The sequence below is a fragment of the Monodelphis domestica genome, chromosome 2 (genome assembly GCF_027887165.1).
Source record: "Monodelphis domestica isolate mMonDom1 chromosome 2, mMonDom1.pri, whole genome shotgun sequence".
Classification (NCBI taxonomy): Eukaryota; Metazoa; Chordata; class Mammalia; order Didelphimorphia; family Didelphidae; genus Monodelphis; species Monodelphis domestica.
Genome location: NC_077228.1, coordinates 59,907,358 through 59,924,958, shown reverse-complemented (window position 1 = coordinate 59,924,958; position 17,601 = coordinate 59,907,358). Strand labels below are relative to the sequence as shown.

The 17,601-nt window shown below is 39.2% G+C and overlaps 1 protein-coding gene across 1 annotated transcript in view; it reads right to left on the bottom strand.

Annotated features, from left to right (window-relative positions):
- UCK2 (uridine-cytidine kinase 2) overlaps nucleotides 1-17,601 on the bottom strand; it is a 79,045-nt gene that overhangs the window by 31,141 nt on the left and 30,303 nt on the right. The gene's annotated exons all lie outside the window — the stretch shown is intronic.

The window sequence follows — 17,601 nt, the reverse complement described above, 5'->3', positions numbered from 1 at the left end:
GACTTACATATTTCACCATTTGAGATGCTTTTTGGACATCCGCCTATACAGGCTAAGCCTTTCTCCCCGGCTTATACATCGCTATTAGGGGGAGATACTACTATTGCTTCCTATATACAGGAATTACAGCACAAACTGCGTGAGCTACATGAATCCGGAGCTGCAGTACAAGCTGGACCACTAGACTTCTCACTTCACGACCTGAACCCAGGAGACAACGTGTATATAAAGAACTTCCAGCGTACAGGAGCAACCCAGCCTTCCTGGGAAGGACCATTCCAAATATTGTTAACTACTCCAACATCTATAAAGGTTAATCTATAAAAGGACTCTTGGATTCACTGTTCTCATGTAAAGAGAGCATCTTCTGTTGAGACTGATTGACTGTATCCTATACATGCATTGGAGATAACTATACATTGACAAGTGGAACTGTTTTATTCTGCTTTTGACACATTGAATTTCTAAATTTAATTTTTTTCCCTTTTTTCCCTTTTTTCTCTTTTCCTTATTTTATTATTATTATTATTTTTACATTATTTTATTTTTTTCCCTTTTTCTCATTTCTATGTACTTTAGGTACATATGATCAATATTAATTTTTATTCTACAATATTAGTTTAAATATATACTTGCTGTTACTATTAATATGCACCTAAACAGCTTTAGACTATGGGAACCTGCCATTTATTGATAATTGTTGTGGGACTATGATTAATGTTTGTGTCTGATTCTAGGAACGAGATCAAACAAGGAGCACAGAGATAACCTGGATAATGCCAAAAGAGCTCACAGGTCTAAAAATCAAAGACCAATCCAGGAAGACTTAATGCATTTCTAAGCCAATACTAAGGACTTGAACCTAGTGTGAGACTCGGGGTTGCGACACTTGACAGACGTTAAGATGTAGGCCTTCCCTGTATCCACACTCTTCGTGAAAATACCTACAGACAAGTACCTAAGGTTGGCTACCATCCTGGCTCCATCCATCCCTGAGAACGAAGGTAAAATCAGACGAGGGAATAACACTTCCCTAGATATAAAATAAAAATCTGGTCCTCTTTTTTCTCTCCTATAGTATGGCAACTTCCTGTAGCCTTGGCTGCAAATGGGGAAGTAAAATTATGCTACATTCTGTCCTACAGACTTGTGGGATTAGAAATTACTTAACTGGACCCTAATACAGGGGCCTGTAAAAATAAGAAAATTTTTTTTTATTTTATTCTTGCTTTCTAAAATTTTGTATACATAGATTTTTTTAATTTTGATACTGAATTTGAATTCTTCTTTAATATAGATATATATATATAAAGGGTCTATATTTTTTCCCTTAATTTTTTCCCTTTTTCTTCTTTTGATTTTGATTTTATTTTCATATTGTTTTGTTTTTCTTTTGAATTAACTCACACACCCCCACAAAAAAAACTTGAATCCTCAGCTGGACTCAGTGTTTTTTTCAACACTTTCTTCAGGGGGGATTGTATTTCATCAAATCCAAGATTTAAATTTTGCTCGAGATAAATCTTCAGAGAAGAAGCTTGCTAACTAACTGAATCCAGAGAATGAACTGTTTGCAGAAAGATATCTAAACCTTTTCACTACAGGAAGATCCAGAATGAACCTTGGGGTGTGGTTGATTGAACATTTTTTGAATGTACACTCTTATGCCAAAGGGGACTGCCCCCTAATTGGCTTTTGTCAATGCGCCCAGCAAAACATTGGTTTGCTGTCTTTCTCTCTCCTCTGTTTCTCCATATTTACAACTATTATAATTTTCCTCTTAGTGGAAAAAATTTTGTATACACTTACAGTTAGAAATTTTTGGGGTGCAGTATGCTTATGTTTAGTGATCAATTGGGGAGACTAGTCTCCCAATCATCATCAGGGGGGATTGTGAATTTTAAAAAGTCTCCATCTTGGTCTAGCACCCAAAATTGTGCACACCCACACTACACGGGCATGTGCTAGTCAATGACAAATCAGAAATAACTAACTGCCCACCTGGGCTGTCCTAAGCCAAGCTAGAGCCAACCATTGGATTTTGTGAGACACAGGAAGTGAGGTAGGGAACAGCCTCTGGAATTCGCGCACTTCCTGTGGGGAGAGGGAGACGGCAGTTGGTGTTAGGAAGAGTTGGTGTTAGGAGCTTGGACAGAGAGGACGCCCGCAGACAGCTTTCCTTCAGATCGGTCACGTGAGTTAAGGACTGATTCTTTCCACCTGGGCCTTTGGGCCTAAAACTCCCTCTGCCTTGGTCAGAGGTTGAGTAGCCCCTTTCCCTTTTTCTCTTCTCTCCTTCTCTCCCTCTCCTTTCCCTACTCCCAGTGTGATTAAACCTCCATAAACTTCATTCTGACTTGAGTGTTTCATTTTTAGGAATTTCATAAGTAAATTCCTTGGCGGCCATTGTTTAATATTACATAAATCCTGTAGCCACATTCTTAACCATTACAATATTATGACCCTCTCCCATCTCCCCTAAATTTCCACCATTACAGTATTGGTTCCAAGGCTAGACTTAGGCCACACAGGGAAGAAGCATCTGAGGCTGGATTTGAGCTTCCTTTCCTCAGGTCTAGCTCTCTATGCAATGAGCCACTCAGCTGCTTGATATTTAGAGGATGCTTTAAAGGCTCAGTCAATTGCTCACAGAAGCTGATCCTGTCTTCCAAACTTTTCTTCCATTTTTCTCATTTTCTCCACTCCCTGCCCCCTCAGTTCTGGCCTGAACAATCACAAAATTTTTTTCATTGGTCTCCCTTCCAGGTTTGTCACTCTCCAACCCATTTTTTAGCTCATTGTTAAACTGATCTGACCCCAAAACTACCACCTGCCTCCCCATTTTAAATCTTCTCATTTGTTTGTTTTGAAGATTTGGGACAAAACAAAATCTTCAAACCTGATATTCAAAACTTGCTATGGAAACAATGATATAGCCCTAAAACTGAGTCTTTCTGGAAATTAAATCAAAAAGAAAATGTATTTATGTTTTATTTCCACCTGGTTTTGGGTTTTTTGAAAGTAAATAAGATTTGAGGTGAGGAAGCCCACAATGTTCCAATTAACTATTCAGCGAATATTTCCCAGATAAAGGCCATTGAAGGCTTTTCTAATTTCTTTCCTAGTTATTAGCATTTTCTCCCTCTTGAAATTTACTTTTTACTAATTACTGATGTGTCTAACATTTAGAACAAGGGGTTCTAAACCTGGGATCTGGGCATCATTGAAAAAACATGTTTTGGACAACTATTTCAATATAACTGAATAATCTTAAATACTTAAAGTACTTTACAATCCTATACATCATTTTTATATATATCGTATATCTTGAGAGGGAGATCCATAAGCTTTACCAGGCTGCTGTGTTGAGAAATATTATTTTTTGATAGGAGACAGACACTAAAAAATCCCTAATAACCACAAAAAACCTCTTTGCTGAGCTTTTTCTGCTTCCTTCCCCTAGAGTCTCCTAGCCTGCCTAATAATGCTGAACAAGATGAGTTGTCACTAGTTGAAGAGTGACCTAGGCAAAGCTATTTTTGGGTGCATCTCTTGCACAGCCAGTCTTTGAAAAAAAGCTAAGTATTCCTCCCATTCCTACTTTCTTCCTTCAGTGATTCCAACCCTCAATTTTTCACCGCCATCCCCCTGGCTTTTTTTTTCCCCTCTTCTTCACGCTCTACCTCAGGCTTCCTCGACAATCATTGCCTCCTGACCTGACCATACAGGTCTGCTCCAGAAACAATTTATCCATAAAGGCTGGTGGGTCTCCAACAAAATGGAGGTTTCATAAATGATATGGGCTGGTTCATTTTTGCCAAAATGAAAGTCATAAATGGAGCCTCCATCTGTCCAAAATGTATTCTTCTAACTGGAGAAAGGTGAATAGGGGCCAGGCTTTCTTTTTAAGAGTTATCCTTTGCTATTTTCTTGATAGTGTTTTTGGAAGGCTTAATCTTTATGATCTCTTTCATTCTGCTGGTCCAAAGCTTTCAGGATCTCCCTGTTCTCTATGAACTTGAGGGAAGGGTCGATCTATTTCTTCCCTTTCTGATTGCTATGTACTTTCCGTTTACAAAAACTCCAAGTGGAAAGTCCCAGATTTAGGACCTAAGAAACTTGGGTTCCAAACTATACTAGAAACCTACAAGCTGTGTGATCATAATGTCTTAACTTGTGTATACATTTCACTATCAATAAAATGGAGATAATAATGCTTGCACCAGTGAGGAAACTGTGAGGAAAGGGTTTTATGGGCTTTATAAATGCTATAGAAATAAGAAATTATTTTTTTATTATTAATAAAAGTAAATCTCGGAAAGATGTTCTCACTCCCTCCTACAACCTATCAATCAGAAGCTATTTGTACTTACTGTGCATTTAAATCTCCAAATCCTAGCACCATCCCTGGTACATAGTAGCCCCTTAATAAATGGGATTTTGTTTTGTATTAAATATTCCAGTTAATAAAGAAAATACAGATTACCTCCTCCAAGAATTTGACTACAATATTTTACTTAATTAGAAACAAGATCGAACATAACTCCTTTCTTTAATAATTCCAAAAGCATCTTAGTAGTTCAGTAGATTGACAGTCAGACTAGGGGTGAGGGGTGTCCTGGGTTCAAATTTGACCTCACACCCTTCCCAGCTAGGTGATCCTGTGTAAATCATTTAATCCCCATTGTCTAGCCTTTAACACTATTCTGCCTTGGAACCAATACACAGTATTGATTCTAAGAAGGAAAGTAAGGGTTTTTTTTTTTTAAGGCATTTCAAAATATTGCAGCATTTTTGTCTCTATAATGGGACAGTTAAGTAGGCAGCGGATGGAATTCAGGCTTTGAGTCAGGAAAACCTGAATTCTAGCCAAACTAGATGACTTACTGTCTTCTTCATACTCCTCTACCACCATCATTCTATCCCCCATATGGAATGGACTCATCCAGAACTCTACTATGAAGTCATTCCACGTATTACTGAAAAAAGCATTTATAAAAAGTGTTTTCTATGTTCCAGGGGATATTATGTCTTTAACTACTAGGAATACAAATATGAAAGGAATATATGTATGTGTGTATATGTATATATATATATTTTTTCTCCTTTATCTTCAAAGAGTCTTAACAGGAGTATCTTGATTTCAAGTAATAGAAAAAAAATTACATCTTTATTTGCACTAAGCTCTAACCCAAATTTAGAGTTTCCTTTATTAATTATAACAAGACATTATTTTGCAGCTTTACCAGATTGTCCAAGGATCCTTGACACACACAACTGATAAAGAATCTCTATAAAAGGAGTCAACATTTGTAAGAAATGATAACTGGGAAGAGAAGTTCTGTTCTAGAGTCATGAGATTGGGGGAGTAAATTCAGTGCTAAGTGATTAATATTCCTTTCCAGAAGCAAAGGTATAATGATTACTATGCCCAGAATAAAGGGCAGAGTGGGGAGAGAGGTGAATCAGAAAGAGCATATGGTAAGTGGTGGCTGGGGGAAAAGAGCTAGACAAGACACAGAGGGAGCTTAGGAATATTTATATTCATTCACATCAAGGCAGCCCTAGAGTCCCAAAGGTAGGTGGGTTAACTGGGCATGAACGTAGCAAGATGGCCCCATCTAGCTGCAACATATCTACCACCTCCCCAATATTCAGCTGCAAGTGAACTTGCTTTCCCATCTGTTGCTCAAAACCCTCTCTCCTTGGTACCCTGCATTTAGCACTGATTAGAGCACTGGGTCTGGAGTCTCAGCCTCAGATACTAACTGGACCATTGGCAAGTCCCTTACCTTCTGTTTGCCTCAATTTCCTCAATGATAAAAGAGAGATAATAATGGCACCCCTCTCCCAGGATTATTGTGAGAATATTTATAAGGTCCTTGGCACAGTACCTGATACCTAGTACCCTTCCCCCTAATTTGAAAGGGGGGACTAAAAACTAAAGAACTGAAGAAAACCCTTTAAAATGCATTGGGAAATATCAAGAAGCATTTGGTTCCTCCAATTTTTAAAACAATAATTATGTTTAAGTGATCATTTACATCATAGAATTAGATCCTGCTTGAAATTCTCTGGTACAATGAAAACAAGATTTCCTTTACAAAAATTCCATTTACATACATCTTTCTAAATTAATTACATAATACAAGTTGGTTTTTTATCCCACTTAAAACTCATAAAAGATGTCTATTAATTTCTTTCAAAAAGGTAACCACTAAATGCACCCAAGAAACCTACACTACATGATAGAAACAAAAATAATGAACATTTTGTTCCAAGAAAACATTACTATTTATTATGCTGTCTCATAGCCAGTGTTCTCAGTGTAGCTGAGAGAATACCTTCAAGAAAGATGCCGGAAGAGCCACTTCTAATTTAGCATCTTCTACTTTTTCTTCTTCTCCATAATCTATTATCAGGAACATGTCTCTCAAGACTCTCCAGAAAGTAAATCATATTGATCTTTCAGTGATCTTTCAATAGAATATTAAAGTAAAATCTTCTTATCCAAACCAGAGTGGCCTGAATCTTCCACTCCTCCTGGTCAATCTACCCAACTGTCTGCCCAGGAGTTAGGGATGAGAGAACAGACAAAGGATAGTCAGGTCTTCCTGACGGCTGGATAGTCTTAATTGTTTAATCTTGCCTTAGTTCACAGGATAGGAATGGAGTCTCTACTTTATCAAATGGTAGCCATGCCAGATATCACAAGGAAGAACAGGAAGGAAACGATTTCTATTGGGGTGAATTTCACTGAACCTCCCAAAGAAGCTCTAGGAGCTACAAAAATGCTCATAACAAATGAATCTGGAATTCACCAATAGCACACAAGACCTGTTTTCAATATTGTAGTGTAGAAACATACAGGTGACAGACAGATTTCTAATCTAAAATCACCACGGTGACCAATGAACTCAAAATGGTGTAGAAACATACATATGAGAGTCACCTGCCTCAAGGTAACTTCTTCCAGTGTATCCCTAAGGAAAGGAACATGCTAAAAAGATCTTCCTCCATTCTCAATGCAGAATAAAAAAAGGAGAAAACCCCAGAAAACTGGAAGAAAAACACCAAATAATTCCCATCTCATCAAATACTCAAGAAAAATGAATCCTAGGTAATACCTCCAAAGAATATATTAACATATTTCCAGAAGTGGGTTGGTGGGGTGGGGGTTGAAGAGGGTACCAATTTTACCTTCAGCTCCATTCAGATTTTCAAAGTCATTTTTACTTAGCTAAAACTTGCTTGATGTACCCAACTATTAACCCTAGGACAATGATGATCGAGAAGAACTCTTTAGGCTAAATGGAGAGAGATGCACAGCATGGACTCAATAGTCAGTTAAGATAGAGCCAAAAAAAATTGTTCCACATGCTCCCTCCCTGTCTCTCTTCCCCTTCCCTTAATATCCTCTGGACAAGCAACAGTACCTTTTTCCAGTGTCTAGAGTAAGAAAAAAGGGACTCAGACAAGTTCTACATATCCTTTTCCTTTCTCCTAAATTAGTACAGCTTCTCACATTTAGAGAATCTAAAATTGAGGTAAGAGTAATAGCTTCAAAGCCCTGATCCCTGTGAGTTACCCAATACCCTTTGCCAATTTCTGATCCTTTTTTTGCCCTTCTTTAGAGCTGTCTAGATGAGGATTCTGTTAAACAAGAAATGAGAGAACCTGTTCATTTTGTGGAACAATGTTCAGGAACGGTGTTGACAATCAGGAATCATGGAATTTCTTCTATCTAATCGCTGCCATAGAATGTGCTGATGGATAATTCAGATTCCATAAGGAATATCTCTTGAACTGTCCATGACAAATGCTTTCTGGTAACCATGATGACACACTCTGCATTGTCCATTGGTTTTTCCATAGCACTGGTGCTAGATGGGTAGGCCAGATGGTTCTCAACAGGCTGAATCTCCTAGGATGGACTTAATAAGGATAAATGAAAGATCCTAAACATCACAAAAACCAAACACAGAAGTGCTGGGCTGTTAACAATTTGTAGGGGAAGACGAATGGTTTCACAGACAGAGTATGCCATGACAGAGACTAATGCTTATGTTAAGAAAAGCAAAGACCCAACTATATTAAGGAATCTGCCTCAAAGACACAGATAGTACCTGGGATCTGGCCCAAGGTCCTCTGGTGCCAAATCCAGAACTCTGCATTGTTCATAGTTTTGTCACCTGGAACATAACAAAACAATCCCAATTTCTTTTCCTTCCATCTGGCATTCCTTCCAGACTAAACTTCCCCAGTTCCTTTAACCAATCTTTATGTGGCATGCTCTCAGGACCTTCTTTATCATTCTGATGATTTATCATCATCTAGACATTCTCTTCATTTATCAATCAATGTCCTTCCTGAAAGGTGGGAGTCCAGAACTGAACAAAATACTCAGGATACAGTATGATCAAGGCCTTGAACTGAAAGGGGGGAAGAGCAGCTACCCTCTTATTTAGGAGAGTATTTTCCCATTGCATACATTTATCAGTATCTTATTGTCTGATTAATACAATGAAGCAAAAAGGAAAAAAGGAAAAGATTTAATGTTGTCCTGTATGTTACTTAAACTAACCAGAACTCATAGAAAAAGAAAGATCTCAGAGGTCATTTAGTTTAATCTATATATCAAAAGAAATACTTTCAGGGGCTGCTAGGAGGATAAGTGGATAGAGAGCCAGGCTTGGAGATGGGGGGATCCTGAGTTCAAATGTGAGCTAAGATATTTCCTAGCTGGGTGACCCTGAGCAAAGCACTTAACCCCAATTGCCTAACTCTTACCACTCTTTTCCTTGGAACTGATACAATCAATTCTAAGAGTTTGAAAGAAAGATTGAATTTTGGCAGAGTCCCAGATTACAGAACCTCCTCAATGACGGACAACTCAGTTTCCTCATTTTACAAATGAAGCATTTGGGCCAGAGCAGTTAGTGAAGGAAAAGAACAAAGACTTTTGAAGACTTTGAATCCCAATACAGTTTTTGTTGTTCTTATTAAAGAGGAAAGCCCTGGGAGTAATCTGCCCTAGGACTATAGCAAGAATGGTGCAGACAATTGTGAATCACAGCATTGCCTTTGGTGACCAGGCATGAATCTGCCTAAACAAGGCTGCGGGGTCTTTCATATATTGGACTGGTGGTCAATTCAGATGCCATTAAGGGAGTCTAGAATTGTTGCCTATCATGGAGGAGAGGCTGGGTGGTCTGGGGCCCTCCCTGTGTTTTTCTTTTCTTTTGTGGCTTGGAGTAGATGACCTCTGAGGTCCTTTCCATAGTATCCTGCCTTAGGACATAAAGTACAAGATAGAATTAGCTCTCCTTTCACTTCCTTTTTTGTTCACCCTCTCAAAATGGGCTAATTGTACAAAACAAGCAAGAAATAGCTTTGAACTGAACTTGGGCCCCCAAATTGCCAAAGAAGCCAAAAATAACATGATTTTTTGACACTTATTTAATTTTTAACTATTTTCCCCATGTTTACATGATTCATTCATTTTCTTTCGCTCCCCTCTTCCCCACTCCCAGAGCCAACAAGCAATTCCACTGGGTTGTACAAATGCAAAAATGGCATTTTTTTAAAAAAGGAAATTGTAAAATTGACTTTTACAGAACAAAAGCAAAATTCATTCTTATAGAAGAAAGCCTACTAAAGAGGAAATCTTTTTCCTATGACAAACAGAAGGAAATTATTAAATACATTTTTATTTGAAGTAAAATAAATGAATGAGATCTCAACAACCACCAGAATAAGAAAGGGGAAGAGGTAACAAGAGGAAGAGATAAAAGTTTGGAACAACCGTTCCTTCAACTGCCACACTTTGTGCCAACACGTATCACACTTCCCAGGGGAGCCATTCCCCAGCACAGCCAGCCGCCCTCCCCCATCCTACCCACCCCTACTCCAACTGAACACCAACCACACCTGTGCAGCAGCTGGCTCTGGTTCTCTCTAGGGCAAAAGTCAAGAATTCTAGCCCACATGAAACAACATGTGTGTGCCAGGCTGGCAGAAGAGGAGTAACAGATTCTTGGGACTGAAGGGGAGTAAAGAGCTAGGAAAATGGCATTATTTGCACATATACTGCCAAGCTAACCCAATAAATGGGTCAAACATGGATAGAAATACAAACTATCCTCAACACCAAATATAATTTCAAACTAAGACCACCAACCCTTGAAGTAATATTTACCTTCTGAAAGATTTCATAGTTTTGCTTGGATTTCATTCAAACTAATCTTACTCTACCTTATTCATTATATATAATATATTCTCCCATCCCCAACCATGAGAATGAGGCATATTTCATTAACTAAACAATGAGAACAGACTAGATGATTGCTTTAGTTCCTTCAAGCTCTAATCCTTCCATTTCCTAATTTTGCCCTTTAATTAGATAGAAATCATCTAATCCCTCCATCCACTTGACATCCTTCATCGCTTTGTCTTCTTTTCTTCAGATTAAACATCCTTATTTTCTTTATATGATATTATTTCAAGATTCCTTCCGCATCGAGAGAACTCTGGATATGGTCCAGTTTGAATTTCTAAGCACTAGAGATGGGATCTGCCAGTGCAGAGTAGAGTGGTACTGTTATCTCCTTTGTTCTGGTCTGCATGTACTAATGTGACAATCATATAAGTGTTGGGGACAGTCAAGTCACATTTGCTCACTCATAGCCAACTTTTTAAAAAAAAGATCCCAAGGAACTGATGAATACTAACTCAATATGCAGGATGAAATATACATTTTTTAAACTTTTGTTTTCTTTACATCAAAATTCCCAAGTATTTCCCTCCCTCTCCAGCACTAGAGAAGGCCTCACTGGTGGGTGTGTGTGTGTGTGTGGGGGGGATATATAAACTATGTGTTTCATGTTTCTATTTACAGTTCTTTCTCTGGAAGTTGACATTGGCAAGCTATTCTTCAAACATTAATTCGGTAGCTGAACATAATGCTCCCCTAGGTTCTATTTGTTTCACTTTTCATCATTTCATGTTAGGGCTTTCCATGTTTTGTTTTATTTTAATTAACTTGCTTATCATTTTACAATGCAATAGTGTTCCATTAATTACTTGCCTCACGATGGGCATCCCCTCAATTTCTAGTTCTTTGCCACCATAAAGAGCACTGCTATAAATATTTTAGAACATATGGTTCTTTTCCTTTTACCTTGATCACCTTGGGGTACAGACCCAATAGTGGTATTGCTGGAACTAAGTGTATATACTGTTTTATATATCTCTGGGTATAATTCCAGATTGCGAGATACATAAATAACAAGGAATTGCTTCATTTGACTAATAAATATTTGTTATAATTTTTGGTTCCCCATACATTTGACACTCCATTGGGAATGAGAAACTGATGAAAACTGATGAAGAATGCCGACTCAATATACAGAATAAACATTTTGTTTTTTAAATTATCTATGTGCTTTTAAAAAAAACATTAAAAATAAAAGCCTTAATTTTCTCACATGAAATATTAAAGTCCATTCTGCCCTTCCAATGTCTATAGTTTATTTTTGTCTTAACCTAAGTGTAAAATTAAAACGTTTGCCTATTTTACCTTACTCAATTTATCAACCACTTATTAAGTACCGATTATGTTCAAGGGAGTATGCTACAGAGATCTACAGAGAGAAAAATGGAAGTCTCTGCTCTCATAGGGTTTACATTTGCTTGAGGAGATATATCCATTAACAAGAGGTCCATGACTTCAATAGAGGGTGGAAAAAACATTTCAATAAAATTGGTTCCTATGTCATCAATCCTAAATTATTTTATTCTATGGATTTAAAAATATTCTTCTGAGAAGGAATCTCCAGGATTTTCCGGACTGCCCAAGTGGGGAAGGATTCATGGCACAAAAGAAAAAAGTGAAGAACTTCTGTAATAGAGGAACCCAGAAAAGCTTCTACCCCATAGGATGTATTGGCTGAGTTAAATACTAAAGGAAGGTATTATTGGTTTGAGGAGTCATCATTCCCACTTAATGAGATTATTGAGATTTTAGCATCCAAAATATCTTTGTACTATATACAATTTAGTAAGTATGCCATCCTTGCATTCCTCTATATCAGATGAAAATGCTAAATTCAACAGTCAGACAGAAATCTCCTTTACCTTGTTATTAATATATTAACTGACAGTTTTTATTGAATCAAACCAACTATGAACTCACTTAACTGTACACTACAGTTCATAATTTCCCCACCTGGCCCCATGAAAAACGTAACCAACATAGAAAATTCTGATATAATCAGATTAGAATCATTCCCCAGCAGTGTAAAAAATAGACTCGAATACAGGACTACAATCCCCATGAGCCTTTGCTCCACTTCCCCAGAATGCCTTGTAATCTCACCTGGGCCGAGACGGTATTTAAGCTGATTCAAAGGCTTTTGAGGGGTCTCTCTCTTGGCTCTTTCTGGACTTCCGTTTTGGAGCAGGCATGTCTCTTGCGTGATGTGAGGTTATTTTGTCTAGGCCTCTGGCCTAGGCACATGTTTCTTACTTGTATATTCTTTAATCTTTAACCTTTAATAAACCTCTAAAAAATATAATACTTCTTGCAGAGAGAAACCAATTTCTACCTGCCTTCACCTGTCTCAGTCTCCCCAGTCTCCCCTAAATTTTAATCTTTACAGCAGCCTTGCAAAATGGAGCAGAAACCATGTTCTACAGGACTTTTAACGCCTTTACCCACAGAACTCCCGTCCTGTGTCCTGACTGTTAGCTGCCTTACCATAATTTTCGCTTCAGTCCCTCATTTTCTCTCTGATTCCCCACTCATCCCAGGTTGGACCTTTGCCTCATCCACACACCTTTCCAGCTCTGGAACCCAGATCAAATCAGTATTATTTGTTCTTCAGTAGATGGATCTCTCAATTACAGAGAAAGCTCCGTGGGCCTTTTATTCTTTCTCCTTGGCACCTGGCAGAGTGTTCACACGACTAAGCAAATAATAAATGCTTTTTCATTCATTCATTCTTCAAGTCATGCCATCCCTTAGGGAAGAAGATGGTAAAATTCTTATTAAGTACTGATTGATTGATTTAACAATTAAACCTCAGTGCTTGCCTTGCAACAAACCAGTCAAGTAGGCAGTCCAAGGATTATTACATCCCTTCTTTACAGATCAGTAAACTAAGATCTAAAGAGCATGTATAACATGTCTGTCATCCATGCGATGAGCCTCAGATCCAGGATTCAAACCCATGACTCCACATTCCACCCTCCAGACTGAATAGAAAATCACTTTAATTTATAATGAATGTTGATATGCTTAGGAAACAGGCATGTTTGGCACAGTAAGCTTGGGATCTTGGCCTGTGGTCTGTCTCCCCCTACCCCCACCTATCCTCACTACCAAGGAAGAATAAGATAAGCCCTTTGGGATACCCTTTTCTTAGAGTTCTATCTTTCTCTCAGGAATGTGGCCACAGGTAAGAGATAGCAGGAAGAGAATTGAAGAGTTAACTAAGAACCAATCATTCCACTGCTAGAAACATGTGCTAAAAGTGCTACCATAAACATGAGTTTCTTAACAGCTTTATTTGTCATTTTAAAAAGAAAACACTGAAGCAACTTAAATGGTCAGCAAAAGGGAAATGGTTCAATAAATTGTGACAAGAGGATATGCTATTAACACCAAAAGTAGGAACACATACAAAAGTCTGAAAGTTCCTTCACGACATAATGCAAAACTAAAAACATGATTTAGGAAAATGGCAGTGAATACAATCATAAAAGAATGAGTAAAAAAAATCTCAACAGGGACTTAGAGGAAATGAATTAGTTTGAATGAAAATAGTGACTAAGAAAGTTTAGTGGTCTATTCATGCTCAATGTCAAGTCTAACAAAACATTTACTTTTTTTAAAAAAAGAAGAGTCAATTCAGAAAATTCCCTAAAGCAATGAATGAATAGAGAAGGCAATTTAGGCAGCAGAGGAGTAGGTTATTTCTATAGTCAGGTGAATAGAAACAATCATAATAAGTTAAGAGGCAGGAAATCTTAAGTGTTCATTTAACCCACCCCCTCAAGCAGTAAATCTAAAACCTAGAGACTTAACCAAAGTCATACAGTTAAAAGTTTATAATAGGGGCAACCAGATGGTCACGTGCTAGCTGTGTGACCCTGGGCAAGTCACCTAACCCCCATTGCCTAGTCCATATTGCTCTCTTCTTTTTTTTTAAAGCCCTTACCTTCTGTATTGGAGTCAATACTGTGTATTTGTTCCAAGGCAGAAGAGTGGTAAGGGCTAGGCAATGGGGGTCAAGTGACTTGCCCAGGGTCACACAGCTGGGAAGTGTCTGAGGCCACATTTGAACCCAGGACCTCCCATCTTTAGGCCTGGTTCTCAATCCACTGAGCTACCCAGCTGCCCTCTATAGTGCTCTCTTCTGTCTTAATACTAAATTAATACTGAATGCTTAGTATTAATTCTAAGACCAAATGTAAGAGTCTTATAAAAAGTTTATAATAGTAGAGAAAGAGATTATCTAAATTCAGGCCCAAACTGCAATGCTACAGAATGGCATGATAAGAATTAGAGCCAGAAGGGCTTTAGGATAATTCTTTCGTGTTTTACCATAACGAGTGGAGTTGGGATTCATATCTTCTGAACTGCAGATCTATAGTATTCTTTCTATCATATTGCAGACCCTTCGCCCAGGGAAGATATAGTGTGGCAGAACCATCCATTAGTGGTCTGTCAAATTAATGACAAGAAAATAGTGGTGGCTCCAAAAGTGAAGCCTCTTTATTCAGTAAGTCATAGGGAAGCCACCCAAACACAGCGGCACTGTGACCCTCCGGAGGGATCAGGGCAAAGAGCTGGCTGGCAGCTACCTAGAAAGAACCGGTGATTGATTCTAAGCCTGCCCAGCATGCCCGCATAGGCACCAGGGAAGGGGAGGAGGGAAGAGGCTGCTCCAGAAAGCAGAATTCCATCCCAGGTAACAATCTCTTCAAAACATGCGAGATGGGGCAACCAAGTGGCTCAGTAATAACAGTTAGACCTGGAGATAAGAGACGGGAGGTCCAGGGTTCAAATCAAATGTCAGATACTTCCTGGCTATATGACCCTGGTAAAGTCACTCCACCCCAAATACCTAGCCCCTGTCACTCTAAGACTGAAAGTAAGGACTTAGGCTCACACACACACACACACACACACACACACACACACAGACCTGATAGCCTGAGACTATGGGGGTATCTTCCCCACCTCCCTCTCACCCTTTTATCTTCCTCTCTTCCAGAAATCAAGACCAGAGATTGAAAATGAAGTCCTCTCTTCTGCTTTCTTCAGCATCCTCAGTAATAGATTACAGTAGCAGTGCAGAAATTCAGTGAGAAAGTCATAGTTCCAAAGTGTCTTTTTTTAATAGTAAGATTTTAATTACCCTATTATATTATGGTATAATCTATTATATTATTCTATTATGATATTGTATTATATTGCATCATATTGTATCATATATTACAACATATATATTGTGTATAATAAAATGTTACAACTCGTCAAATAGCCTTATCATTTGTTCCCTTCAATACACATAATCAGGCAAGTTGTAGACAGAGTACAGTCTCACGAGAAGATCGTGTAGCTCATAGATAGACAACGTAGCGATGCATGGCTTAGCCAGACCATTCATTCTTCATGTGGCTAGTCAAGGCCTCTGCAGGGTAGATGCACCAAAGAACAACTGCTGTCATCAAGACTCCAGCTGCTCAGAGATACGCTTAAGCCTCCCACCCATTCCCTTGGACAAATCACCTAGATTCTCATCTTCGTCTGCAAAATGGGGATAAAAATACTTGCGCATATGAGCTCCCTCCCTCCCTCCCTCTCTCAATTTCTCTTCTCTCTCTCTCTCTCTCTCTTCCTCTGTGTGTGTCTCTCTCTGTCTCTCTCTCTCTCTTCCTCTCTCTGTCTCTGTGTGTGTCTCTCTGTCTCTTTCTCTCTCACTCTCTCTCCCTCTCTCTCTCTGTCTCTGTGTGTGTCTCTCACTCTCTCTCTCTTCCCTCTCTCTCTCTCTGTCTGTGTGTGTGTGTGTGTCTCTCACTCTCTTCCCTCTCTCTCTCTCTGTCTCTGTGTGTGTCTCTCTGTCTCTCTTTCTCTCTCACTCTCTCTCCCTCTCTCTCTCTGTCTCTGTGTGTGTCTCTCACTCTCTCTCTCTTCCCTCTCTCTCTCTCTGTCTGTGTGTGTGTGTCTCTCACTCTCTTCCCTCTCTCTCTCTCTGTCTCTGTGTGTGTGTGTGTCTCTCTCTCTCTGTCTGTGTGTGTGTGTGTCTCTCCCTCTCTCTCCCTCTCTCTCTCTCTGTCTCTGTGTGTGTCTCTCACTCTCTCTCTGTCTGTGTGTGTGTGTCTCTCTGTCTCTCTCTCTCTCTTCCTCTCTCTCTGTCTCTGTGTGTGTCTCTGTCTGTCTCTCTCTCTCTCACTCTCCCTCTCTCTCTGTCTCTGTGTGTGTGTGTGTCTCTCTCTCTCTGTCTCTGTGTGTGTGTGTCTCTCTGTCTCTCTCTCTCTCTTCCTCTCTCTCTGTCTCTATGTGTGTCTCTCTGTCTCTGTCTCTCTCTCTCACTCTCTCTCCCTCTCTCTCTGTCTCTGTGTGTGTCTCTCTGTCTCTCTCTGTCTCTGTCTCTCTCTCTCTCTTCCTCTCTCTCTGTCTCTGTGTGTGTCTCTGTCTCTCTCTCTCACTCTCTCTTCCTCTCTCTGTCTCTCTGTGTGTCTCTCTGTCTCTCTCTTCCTCTCTCTGTCTCTGTGTGTGTCTCTCTGTCTCTCTCTCTCTCTGTCTCTGTGTGTGTGTCTCTCTGTATCTGTCTCTGTGTGTGTGTGTCTCTCTGTGTCTCTGTCTCTGTCTGTCTGTCCGTCTGTCTGTCTGTCTCTCTGGGCAATTGTGAATTTAGATCCAAAATCAACATTTGGTTTAAATATCAATCATTGTCCAGCAGAAAAACTGTCCTCTTTTTCAGAGTCCTAATGACAGAGGAAACACTTGGAATGAGCACTTGAGTTCAGCTCATATCAAAAAGCTGAATAAAGATGTGCATTAACTTCTCAGAACCTAAATCATACTAGTAGTATCTACAGCAATTAGGTGGCACAATGGATAGGGAGCCAAGTCTGGAGTCAGAAAGTCCCAAGTTCAAATCTGGCCTACATGTGTGACCCTGGGCAAGTCATGCTATTGGCCTCAGTTTCCTCATCTGTATTTTACAGATTATTTTAATCTGGAGAAGGGAATGGAAAATGAAATGCTGTAGAATTTATTTGAATTATTTGTGAATTATTTGCCTCAGGGCGAGATAAGGAGCTCCCTCAGTCAGTCAAAATATGCATTTTCTTCCACAAAAGACCAAAGAAAGAGGTCAGTGGGTACTATGAGGAAGCAGGGCCAAAGGTGGGGTGAAGCTTTCCCAGGCATCTATCTTAAGTCTTGACCCATTCCTTCCCCTCATGGACAATCCATCCCAGAGAATCAACTTACTCTCTGTGGGCTGCAGCAAGATCTATCTTTCCACTAAACAAAAACACGGGGATCCAGTTCTGCTCCCACATACAAGAGCAGCAAGATGGTTTAGC